Here is a 9,798-nt window from a genome sequence, read left to right as displayed (position 1 = left end):
TGAAATTTAAGTCAAGAAAGAGTAAAATTGGAGATAATTGTGGTGAAATCATGCTAATAATTTTGAGTACTCAGGTTTTTTCATAAATTACTCTCCATCATGATCCAATTAATCATCATAATATCTCCTTGAGGGAGTTAAGTAGCTAATATTACTAGGTGAATTAAGACGCCCATTTTTATTTTAAGAGGTATCATTCCCAGCTTATTTTTAACACCAGTTACCTCTTTACCTAGAGTAGGTAGGCTGAAGTATACCAGTAATGCCACATATACTCTTTTCATGTGATCAAAAATAGATTATCTTACAGATTTATTTCATGAATTTGATGGTATTTCAAAAGAAGTAATTATGTGCCACTGTGTATGAATTTTAAGTTCCTCTGATTTTTCCAAATAAGACTTTAATAACTAAATTGAATCCACAGACTTCATGAACTTATCAGCTCTTCCATTAATTTGTTGTGTGTTCTTGCCCAAATTCTTAAACATGTTTGTTCCCCACTGTTAGAAGTTAATAACTTAATTGGTCTGTTAATGTTTATATTTCTTTGATATGTTGTACAAATTCAAAATAATATTATTGTCATTATGTCTGATAGCAATATTTATCCAGTAAATGAAAACTGCCAAAAATGACAGTTTTTTTTACTAGAGTTCAATTTGCCAACATATAGCATAACACCCAGTGCTCATCCCATCAAGTGCCCCCCTCAGTGCCTGTCACTCAGTCACCCCCACCCCCGCCCACCTCCCTTTCCACCACTCCTTGTTCGTTTCCCAGAGTTAGGAGTCTCTCATGGTCTGTCTCCCTCTCTGATATTTCCCACTCATTTTTTCTCCTTTCCCCTTTATTCCCTTTCACTATTTTTTTATATACCCCAAATGACTGAGACCATATAATGTTTGTCCTTCTCCAATTGACTTATTTCACTCAGCATAATACCCTCCAGTTCCATCCACGTCGAAGCAAATGGTGGGTATTTGTCATTTCTAATGGCTGAGTAATATTCCATTGTATACATAAACCACATCTTCTTTATCCATTTATCTTTCGATGGAAACTGAGGCTCCTTCCACAGTTTGGCTATTGTGGACATTGTTGCTATAAACGTCGGGGTGCAGGTGTCCTGGCGTTTCACAGCATCTGTATCTTTGGGGTAAATCCCCAGCAGTGCAATTGCTGGGTCATAGGGCAGATCTATTTTTAACTCTTTGAGGAACCTCCACACAGTTTTCCAGAGTGGCTGCACCAGTTCACATTCCCACCAACAGTGCAAGAGGGTTCCCCTTTCTTCACATCCTCTCCAACATTTGTTGTTTCCTGCTTTGTTAATTTTCCCCATTCTCACTGGTGTGAGGTGGGATCTCATTGTGGTTTTGATTTGTATTTTCCTGATGGCAAGTGATGCGGAGCATTTTCTCATGTGCATGTTGGCCATGTCTATGTCTTCCTCTGTGAGATTTCTCTTCATGTCTTTTGCCCATCTCATGATTGGATTGTTTGTTTCTTTGCTGTTGAGTTTAATAAGTTCTTTATAGAACTTGGATACTAGTCCTTTATCTGATAGGTCATTTGCAAATATCTTCTCCCATTCTGTAGGTTGTCTTTTCGTTTTTTTGACTGTTTCTTTTGCTGTGCAAAAGCTTCTTACCTTGATGAAGTCCCAATAGTTCATTTTTGCTTTTGTTTCTCTTGCCTTCATGGATGTATCTTGCAAGAAGTTACTGTGGCCGAGTTCAAAAAGGGTGTTGCCTGTGTTCTCCTCTGGGATTTTGATGGAATCTTGTCTCACATTTAGATCTTTCATCCATTTTGAGTTTATCTTTGTGTATAGTGCAAGAGAGTGGTCTAGTTTCATTCTTCTGCATGTGGATGTCCAATTTTCCCAGCACCATTTATTGAAGAGACTGTCTTTCTTCCAGTGGATCATCTTTCCTCCTTTATCGAATATTAGTTGACCATAAAGTTCAGGGTCCACTTCTGGGTTCTCTACTCTGTTCCATTGATCTATGTGTCTGTTTTTGTGCCAGTACCACACTGTCTTGATGACCACAGCTTTGTAGTACAACCTGAAATCTGGCATTGTGATGCCCCCAGCTATGGTTTTCTTTTTTAAAATTCCCCTGGCTATTCAGGGTCTTTTCTGATTCCACACAAATATTAAGATGATTTGTTCCAACTCTCTGAAGAAAATCCATGGTATTTTGATAGGGATTGTATTAAATGTGTAAATTGCCCTGGGTAGCATTGACATTTTCACAATATTCATTCTTCAAATCCATGAGCATGGAATATTTTTCCATCTCTTTGTGTCTTCCTTAATTTCTTTCAGAAGTGTTCTATAGTTTTTAGGATATAGATCCTTTACCTTTTTGGTTAGGTTTATTCCTAGGTATCTTATGCTTTTGGGTGCAAGTGTAAATGGGATTAACTCCTTAATTTCTCCTTCTTCAGCCTCATTGTTAGTGTATAGAAATGCCACTGATTTCTGGGCATTGATTTTGTATCCTGCCACACTGCTAAATTGCTACATGAGTTCTAGCAGTCTTGGGGTGGAGTCTTTTGGGTTTTCTCTGTACAGTATCATGTCATCTGTGAAGAGGGAGAGTTTGACTTCTTCTTTGCCAATTTGAATGCCTTTTTTTCTTTTTGATGCCTGATTGCTGAGGCTAGGACTTCTAGTACTATGTTGAATAGCAGTGGTGAGAGTGGACATCCCTGTCTTGTTCCTGATCTTAGGGGAAAGGCTCCCAGTGTTTCCCCATTGAGAAAGATATTTGCTGTGGGCTTTTTGTAGATGGCTTTTAAGATGCTGATGAAAGTTCCCTCTATCCCTACACTCTGAAGAGTTTTGATGAGGAATGGATGCTGTATTTTGTCAAATGCTTTCTCTGCATCTATTGAGAGGATCATATGGTTCTTGTTTTTTCTCTTGCTGATATGATCATTCACATTGATTGCTTTACGAGTGTCGAACCAGCCTTGCATCCCGGGGATAAATCCTACTTGGTCATGGTGAATAATCTTCTTAATGTATTGTTGGATCCTATTGGCTAGTATCTTGTTAAGAATTTTTGCATCTGGGTTTATCAGGGATATGGGTCTATAATTCTCCTTTTTGGTTCGGTCTTTGTCTGATTTTGGAATTAAGGTGATGCTGGCCTCATAGGACGAGTTTGGAAGTACTCCATCTCTTTCTATCTTTCCGAACAGCTTTAGTAGAATAGGTATGGTTTCTTCTTTAAACGTTTGATAGAATTCCCCTGGGAAGCCATCTGGCCCTGGACTTTTGTGTCTTGGGAGGTTTTTGATGACTGCTTCAATTTCCTCCCTGGTTATTGGCCTGTTCAGGTTTTCTATTTCTTCCTGTTCCAGTTTTGGTGGTTTGTGGTTTTCCAGAAATGCGTCCATTTCTTCTAGGTTGCCTAATTTATTGGTGTATAGCTGCTCATAATATGTTTTTAAAATTGTTTCTATTTCCTTGGTGTTGGTGGTGATTTCTCCTTTCTCATTCACGATTTTATTAATTTGAGTCTTTTCTCTCTTCTTTTTAATAAGGCTGGTTAATGGTTTATCTTATTAATTCTTTCAAAGAACCAACTCCTGGTTTTGTTAATCTGTTCCACAGTTCTTCTGGTCTTTCACTGAGTTCTGCTCGAATCTTTATTAACTGTCTTCTTCTGCTGGGTGTAGGATCTATCTGCTGTTTTTTCTCCAGCTCCTTTAGGCAAAAGGTTAGGTTTTGTATTTGAATTCTTTCCAGTTTTTGGATGGATGCTTGTATTGGGATGCATTTCCCTCTCAGGACTGCTTTTGCTGTATCCCAAAGATTTTGAATGGTTGTATCTTCATTCTCATTAGTTTCCATGAATCTTTTTAATTCTTCTCTAATTTCCTGGTTGACCCTTTCATCTTTTAGCAGGATGGTCCTTAACCTCTACGTGTTTGAAATCCTTCCAAACTTCTTCTTGTGATTTAGTTCTAATTTCAAAGCATTATGGTCTGAAAATATGCAGGGGACAATCCCAATTCTTTGGTATCGGTTAAGAGCTGATTTGTGACCCAGTATGTGGTCTATTCTGGAGAAAGTTGCATGTGCACTTGAGAAGAATGTGTATTCAGTTGCTTTTGGATATAAAGTTCTGTAGATATCTGTGAAATCCATCCGGTCCAGTGCATTATTTAAAGTTCTTGTTTCTTTGGAAATGTTGTGCTTAGAATACTTGTCGATTGTAGGAAACACTACATTCAGGTCACCAAGTATAAGTGTATTATTATCTAAGTATGTCTTAACTTTGGTTATTGATTGATTGATATACTTGGCAGTTCCCATATTTGGGGCATAAATATTGATGATTGTTAGGTCCTCTTGTTGGATAGATCCTTTAAGTATGATATAGTGTCCCTCTTCATCTCTTACTACCGTCTTCAGGATAAACTTTAGTTTATCTGATATAAGGATGGCTACCCCTGCTTTCTTTTGAGGGCCATTTGAATGGTAAATGGTTCTCCAACCTTTTATTTTAAGGCTGGAGGTGTCCTTATGTCTAAAATGAGTCTCTCGTAACAGCAAATAGATGGGTCTTGCTTTTTTGTCCAGTCTGAAACCCTGCGCCTTTTGATGGAGTCATGAAGCCCATTCATGTTTAGAGTTACTATTGAAAGATGTGAATTTAGTGTCATCATGATACCTATTCAGTCCCTGTTTTTGTGGGGTGTTCCCTTGGACTTCCTCTATTACAGAATCCCCCTTAGTATTTCTTGCAGAGCTGGCTTCGTGGTCACATATTCTTTCAGTTTCTGCCTATCTTGGAAACTCTTTATTTCTCCTTCTATTCTGAATGAGAGGCTTGCTGGATAAAGGATTCTTGGCTGCATGTTCTTCTCATTTAGGACCCTGAATATATCCTTCCAGCCCTTTGTGTCCTGCCCAGTCTCTGTGGAGAGGTCTGCTGTTAATCTAGTATTTCTCCCCATGAAAGTTAGAGATTTCTTGTCTCTAACAGCTTTAAGGATCTTCTCTTTATCTTTGGAATTTGCAAGCTTCACTATTAAATGCCGAGGTGTTGAGCATTTTTTATTGATTTTAGGGGGGATATCTCTATTTCCTGGACCTGAATGCCTGTTTCCCTTCCCAGATTAGGAAAGTTTTCAGCTATGATTTGTTCAAATAAATATTCTGGACCTCTGTCTCTTTTGGTGCCCTCGGGAATCCCAATTGAACGTAGATTTTTCCTTTTGAGGCTGTCACTTATTTCCCTTAACCTATCCTCATGATCTTTTAATTGTTTTTCTCTTTTTTTCCTCAGTTTCCCTCTTTGCCATCAACTTGTCTTCTATGTCACCCACTAGTTCTTCTACCTCATTAACCCTCCTCGTTAGGACCTCTAGTTTGGATTGGATCTCATTTAATTGTTTTTGAATTTCTGCCTGATTAGATCTAAATTCTGCAGTCATGAAGTCTCTTGAGTCCCTTATGCTTTTTTCTAGAGCCACCAGTAGCTTTATAATTGTGGTTCTGGATTGGCTTTCTGACATTGAATTGTAATCCAGATTTTGTAACTCTGTGGGAGAGAGGACTGTTTCTGATTCTTTCTTTTGAGGTGAGTTTTTCCTTCCAGTCATTTTGCCCAGTGCAGAGTGGCCAGAAACAAGTTGTACCGGGAAAAGGAGAAAAAGAGAGAAGAGAAAAAAGAGAAAAAAAAAAGGGGGTGGGGGGGAAGTAAACAGAAAACAAAAAACAAGGGGGAGTATCCTCTGATTCTCTTAATGTAAATCCCTCGACTTCCCCTGGAACTTTCCAGTGCTGCTTGGTCAATAACTTGCTTTTCCCCTGTCCTTCCAGCTGGTCTTCTGGGGGAGGGGTCTGCTGTGCTGATTCTCAGGTGTGTGCACCTGGGGGAGATGCTCATTCCCTTGCCTGGTGCACCGGTCAGTGAAGTTGTTTATCCTATTTATCCTGTGAGGCCACTGTAAGGCTCAGTGGGGGTTGTTTATCCTGTGAGGCTCCAGGAGGAACAACCCCACTGGCGGCCAGGTCCCCAGCCCTGGAGTCAGCTCCTGCAGAAACTACCGCAGCTCCCAGTCTGCAGGGGCCTAGATGCTCGGGGGCCGGGGCCCCGATCTGTACAGCTCTGGGGGTGCCGGTGGCAGGAGTGTCCTCGCTGTCCTGTGTCCTCCCGGCCTCCGTCTTTCCCAGGGGGAGCACCGGATCCTGGCCTGTGTCCCCCAACACCCTGGGCTCCAGGGCTTGCGCCGCTGGAATCGCACTCCCGGGCCCCGCAGCTCCCTCCGCGCAGCCTCCCCCCGAGCCCCTCCGAGCTGCTCCCGGGTCCAGCAGTGCGCGCGCTGCAGCCCTTTAGGGAGCTTGGCCGTGGAGTGTGGGGCTCTCCCCGGGGCACAGGTGCTCTGTTAGTGCCCCCGGGAGCCTGAGGGCATCCCCGCCCTCCTGGGGTCCTGCTCCAACTCCCTGCAAGCGCCTTTTCTCCAGGAGGATTGGTGAAGTTCCTGCTTCTCCAGTAGCCCCAGGACAGGGGCTTTCTTGTCCTGGGGACGCTCTCCCTGGCCTTAGCCCGGATCCTCGGGGGCCCCTCCCCCTTGGATGATTTTTATTTATTTCTTTACCCCCCCCCCCCCCACCGTCTTCCTACCTTGATAGAAGCGCATCTGTGGCATTCTAGCTGTTCTCTCTTTAAATCTCAGGCTGAATTCGTAGGTTTTCAGGATGATTTGAAAGTTATCTAGGTAATTTGGTGGGTACAGGTGACTTGGGGACCCTACTCTTCTGCCATCTTGCCGACCAACTGTTTTAAACCCCAATGCTCTAAAACTTCTTCAACTTTGTACAAATTTGTGTACAAAGTGGCATTCATATGTATGCATAGGGTATATACAAAGCATACATCTAACTAAGCCTTTTTATTTTTCATTTAACAAGTGAATCATGGTTAAGGTAGAAATATAATTAGGAAATTTCTCAAAGTATTTGGTATTTACAGAATTATAGAATTGGACATGATCCTAGAAATAATGACTCCTGTCCCCACATTTCCTATACTGTATTGACACTGTGCAGAAGAGTGATTTAGGAGAGAGTATTTGGAGATAAACACCACACTTTGACTACTGGATACCACTAAATAGCTCTGTAGACTTGGCCAAAACCTAGACCTTATTTTTTTTTGCAGTTTTATAACTGAATTATTGATTTCTAATTCATTGAACTTTTAGCTAAGTAAAGTGAAGTATTCAAAACACTGGAAATAGTGAAAATAAAAGGAGGGACAGAAAGTGAGAAGATTTAAAATGAGGTTTCTTTGTCCAATGAACTGCTAGGTGAATTCTTCCTTTAGCTGTTTTAGAATTCTCTTGGATTCAATTTTCTGATGCCCTTTGCTTTAGATAACACCACGGAAAAAGAATACACTAGCATCGACCTCTGGATATTTCTATTTTGCCTTCATATCTCTTAGCTTCCATTGCAGCAGTTTCTACTGAGAAACAAAATGAACAAGTTTGGGGAGTGAGCCAATTTGGCAAAGATCACTCTTCTCTTCCCGTGTTACTTAATGCCCCTAGCAGAGCATGGCACTCACTCACCCTTGTCTTCTTCATTACTGCCATATTGTGTTACAAATATCTCTATTAGCACTTCTTTCCCTAGATTCTAATTATCTGTCAGTGTTTTTTCTCTTTAGACTGAGTTCCTTGAGGGTATAGGGTACGTACTACTTTTCTTTTTTTAATTTCAGCGCTGCTCTGACAAACGGTGAGGTCGCATGCCATTCATTCTGAATGAATGAAGTTTATGTGTTAGATCAATAATGGGAAATACATTCAGAAAGAAAGAGAAAATATAGAAAACCATGTATAGATTTAAAGTAGAAATCAATCTCTGTGGAATAGAGACTTTAATTATATAATTTATGGTTACCATATACACTAAATTTATGTGAATTAAATATAGTTCTACCTTTGTAAGCCTTCTTTTAAGCCTGATGGCCACACTTGATATGAATTAAATATGTGTAGGATAAATGAAGAATGAATAAATTAACAACTACTTTAATATTGATTATTCTATGGATATTTTAGTTTTAAAATTGTAGCCTTTATCCTAATTGCTAGTCACAGTATGCTATGGTTGATTGATCTCTGCATATGTACCTGTAGAGGGATCTCTACATTAAAATATTAAATGTCATGATTATAGTGAAGCAATTTTGGTATCCTTATTTTACAAATGAGTACATTGGACCATGGAATGAAACTGATGATACTGAATCCATAGGTGATTATGTAAATAAACTGGTGTTTCTCTCTTTCTCCAAGTGACTTTCAGATGATCGGCTAATGAATGTCACAACAGTCTGGTCAAAACATATTTTTGCTTATGATAGTGAGAAAAGAGCCAGCAGTTGGACAATTGCTAGAAAGTTAAAAGTGTAGGAATAATGCATATACTAGATAATTGATTCACTTGAATTGTCTGAATGGGAATGGCAAGAGCACTCCACCCTCTTCTATTGTATTTTTTTAAAAATTTTTAAAAGATTTTTTATTATTTATTTAAATACACAGAGAGGAGAGAGAGAGAGAGGCAGAGGGAGAAGCAGACTCCATGCAGGGAGCCTGATGTGAGACTCGATCCCGGGTCTCCAGGATCACACCCTGGGCTGAAGGTGGCACTAAACTGCTGAGCCACCTGGGCTGCCCTCTTCTATTGTATTTTAAATATTGCCACTTGGTGTCTAGGATAGCTCATAAACAGGGAAACAGAGAGAAGAGAACTAGTCCCTGAAGAGAACTAGTTAAGAGGCTACTGGCACAAACTTGCTAACATATGCAAATGTCTTATATAAGCATGTGCTTCTCAGTATTCTAAGCTCTTTTTCATAAACTAGCTTATAATATGTAGGGTAGCAGCGAGAAGCAACAAAGTACCCTGGTTCAGATGCAAGACAGACTTGGATGCAGATTCTGAATTTGCTTTTCTTTGCTGACTGTGAGCAAGTTAGATGACTTTCCTTGTCCATAAAACGTGGGGGAATAAAACAGATTTTTATAAAAACAAACTACTTTGTATATTATATGACCTATAATAACCATTTCTGTGAGGCAAGGCTGGCAGGTTAGGTCCATTTGAGATGGGAAAAAGAAACAAACTACCTTGGAGCAGTAAATGACATTCATTCAAAAATTTATGGAGCATCCGTAAGATATTGGATACTGCACCAGACACTAAGTAAATAAAGAGAAATAGATTCCAAATAGCCTTCAGTTGTCTCAAACTATCAGTGGACTCCTAAGTCATAAATCTGTAGTCAGCTAATAGCAACTAACATTTTTTTCAACACTTAACCTTATGTCAGATGCTGTCTTATTCATTTAATCTTCAGAACAACCTTATAAGCTAAGAACTGTTATTAATACCAGTTTTTAGATGAGAAAACCGAGGTTGTGAGATTTTAAGTAATTTGCCTAAGATGGCATATTTAAAGTGTTTAGCTGTATCAGATAGCCTTTACAGTCCATGTTCCCTGCTGTGAGATACTGCCTCTTATGTGTGGTTTCTATTCTTATATATCTGCTTAAGGAAAAAAAAAAAAGGACATTAACATCTGATCAAGATGTCACAAGGATGTATTTGTGCATACTTGTTCACTTCAAAGGCACAGAAATAATAGACTTAAAAATAGTCAATTAGCCATATTCAAAAAATATAACTCTCCATGTATCAGCAATCCCTTAGTGATAAGTTGGTATTCAAGTCATATGGTGGGAATCATGTTTAAT

This window comes from Nyctereutes procyonoides, unplaced genomic scaffold, assembly GCF_905146905.1.
Source record: "Nyctereutes procyonoides isolate TBG_1078 unplaced genomic scaffold, NYPRO_anot_genome, whole genome shotgun sequence".
In the NCBI taxonomy this organism is placed as follows: Eukaryota; Metazoa; Chordata; class Mammalia; order Carnivora; family Canidae; genus Nyctereutes; species Nyctereutes procyonoides.
Note: the sequence above shows the minus strand (reverse complement) of the source record.